We start from the raw sequence: 3328 nt of genomic DNA, 5'->3' as shown, positions 1-3328 counted from the left end.
TATAAAAGAGACTTCACTGGCTCGGTGAGGTAATAACAACAACTGTACCCTATTCGACAGAGCCAAGTCGTTCGCATTAACAGTAGACTAATAGGAAATATGTAAAAAACTCACATTACAAACAGACACAAGACATCAGCTGCTGAAAATCTGATAGGTCGAAATAAAATAAAGGCTATTGTATTTATTAGGACGCTTTTTTACGAACGATACTGATTTGTTTCATTCATACGCAGTTGATTCAAGCCAGCCGCTGCCTATTAGTGATTATCTCAGAGGCCTGATGAGAAATTCGTTCTTGTAATAAATCACGGACCGATCAAATCGCCAACTCAAGCTGCTCCCTTCTGGAGTGTATGTTTTTATTACCGCATATTAACAGTTCGAACTTTTTTTCGAAGTGAATACGTCATCCATAGTCGTATAGTTAACAATGGATTGAAATTGGACATTGGATTTTACCCATTCAGACCGTCGCGCAGTATTGGTTGCTCCATCAATGATACATGACCTGAGCATCTAAGATGATATCTCATATCATTTCGTATTAGCTAAGTAGAGGACCCGCTATACTCTTTCAACATCGCGAAGAAAATACAGGCTTTCATTTGTTGGTTGGCATCTTGGGGTTTGATATCTATATCATCTAATCCTCGTTCCCATATCAGCCATATTGCAACCTAAAATCGGTGACTTATTTCAAAATGTCTTTCCGTATCTTTGTTATGTATAAATACGACTACGTTTCTAGCAAGCAAAAAGTAGCGCAAGTGCTATAAAGGTCCTCGGTATTATGCCGTTCACAATAAACCAGCAACGAACATTATTAAGGAATAATTTAGCCTAGTTAAGTGCAGAGTTTGCGCAACAAATTATAATTCCATTGCAGATAATTTTTGTGAAATGAAATACACCCGTTAAAAATTAATGTCTGAAGCATCGCCTTAAAAATACTTGAATCTCTAACGTGCTTCTGACGACGTGAAGCACGAAAAAAAAACAGTGACAATGATAATAAACGATAGGATACGTATTCGTATTTGCTTTAAGTGAAGACCCTCGATCGATGGAAAAAAAAACAGTAAAAAAACACAAACGCAATGTTTAGATAGAAAGCAATAAAGATGTCCACCGTTTGCATCAGAGCCCTTTAGTTTGCCAAGCCCTCCCTGCTTAACCTTCTTTCCTGGGGTTTTTCTGCCCCCATCAGATATCTCCGGAGCATCAGCCGCAGGCGCATGCTCTAATTAAGGAGCTTAGAGGAAAACGATTAAGCGAGGACTATTTTCTTTTTGTGTTGTGGAAGAAATATGCGGCAGCATACGCGCCGATATTCACCAGAGCTCCTCAATGTGTCAAATATGAAAGAATGGGGAAAAAACAATATGGAAAACGAAAAATAAAGATTCAGATAGTAACAATAACAACGGCAGTAGTAATGTTTGTTTAATATCCCCTGCACACAAATGCACCCATTCACTAGAACAAATGTTCACACGTATATCTACATACGCACATACAAACACAACCCGGCGTATTCAGCTCTAATTTACAGCTGTTTTACGCAACGATTAATTCCGTCTCCAGAACTCACGTCTTTCGCTTTGCCCACCGCCAAAAGTGCTCACCATTCCCGTTAGTCAAAAAATGTGTTGTTTTTTTTTCCTTTCTTTTTTATTTTTATAAATGATCATTTAAAGCCCCGCTCAGTGTGTCTTCTCTCTGACTTCAGTGCATCATACGGCGCTGGATGTTACGTGATTGTACGCATGCTACGTTATGACAGTGAAGACGACCGCATGCATATAAACATATATAAAATTTATTTATATCTCTATACACGCACGGGTAGTTCGTACATATATAGTAGAAGGGAGAATATGGCTATAGAAGCATTGAACGGTTGTCGTTCGACGGTAGTTGGAGCTAATTTGCTGAAATGAAGGCGATGGCTTTTTACGGAGCGGTCAGCAAATAAAGTTTATGCTAACAACACCGTCACCTCCGTCAAGTAAAGATACGCGGCCACCCTTAGAATACGCATCTGAGAATGGCGGACTTGTTGTAATGTCGAATTGCCGATGGCTTTTTTTTTTTCTCTATATTTGTGTGGCTAAATGTCGTGTAATAGGTATTGTCATGCCTCTGATTTTAGTTGAAGGCAGTATAACCAAACACATTTTCGTGCTGCTTTTATTTCAAGGATCACTGTTACCATCGCAAGTGAAATCGAACAGCAAAATGATAACAGCAACAACGACAACAACTATAGGCACAACAACGGAAACAACAAAGTTCCAGCAGTTGAAAAGCTGCGACAACTAGCGATAGAATACGAAGCGATTACCGTTGGCATCAAATATGACAGATCAAGTTGAAAAGTATGAAAGATCAGATAAACAGTAATGGATAACGTACCCATTAGCCAGAATCAAGGGCTAGCACGAGATACGAGCGAAATTCTCTGGCTTACAAGAAGGGATGAGCTGCTAGCTGAACGTAAAAACCGTGATTGGGATGGTAACTGTCGTCCGCAGGCCCCACATGAACGCAAAACAGATCCCAACGAAGAAGAGCACAGCGATAGCACCACGGCAAATCAGAGATCAAATAACGACCATAATAGTAATGCCAATGATAATATCGTTTGAATAAAATCAGAAAGCATAGAAGGACATTATTGCTTCAAGCAATATTGCACACCCACACATATACACGCACAACAAAACAACTGACAAATACAACAACGAGCAAGTACGAGAAACAAATAGATGCTAAATTCACTGCATACAAAGGAAAAAGACAAAAATCGATGCTGTTAAGGGGGAAGAGCTATCATACAGGCGTAAAGCTTTGCCTGCATATGCGAGTTAAGCAAGGAAATCCAAAATATTCAACGAGCAACTAAGAAAGGCACGGGCAACGCAAAATAACACTTCGAGTCAAGCCGAAACGGAAACGTAAGGGGCGAGCATAGAGCATAGGACATAAGGCATAGGGCAACAGATTAGCGGGGTGGCGCAGAACAGCACGTAACCTATCGCACTCAAGAACAGATAGACGAAATAAGATCTAAAGGTGAGATAATATGCCTACCTTATGATGTTTGTATAACGAACGCGAGGACAGGAAATACGTGTTGAAGCACAATCAATGTAAGATAACGAAGAAGTACGAGGCTGGGTTACGACAAGTAGGTACAATTGTACTGAGTAACCATAGAAAACTAACAACTAACGAAACGCAGAGAGTATGACTTAGACGAATAGAGAGGCTGATATAAAAAGTAAGATGGAAACAAAACAAAAAGAAGGCTGATGGATTATTT

The sequence above is a fragment of the Varroa jacobsoni genome, unplaced genomic scaffold (assembly GCF_002532875.2).
Source record: "Varroa jacobsoni isolate VJ856 unplaced genomic scaffold, vjacob_1.0 scaffold_522, whole genome shotgun sequence".
Taxonomy (NCBI): domain Eukaryota; kingdom Metazoa; phylum Arthropoda; class Arachnida; order Mesostigmata; family Varroidae; genus Varroa; species Varroa jacobsoni.
The sequence above is the reverse complement of the archived record's forward strand: the minus strand, read 5'-3'. Positions refer to the sequence as shown.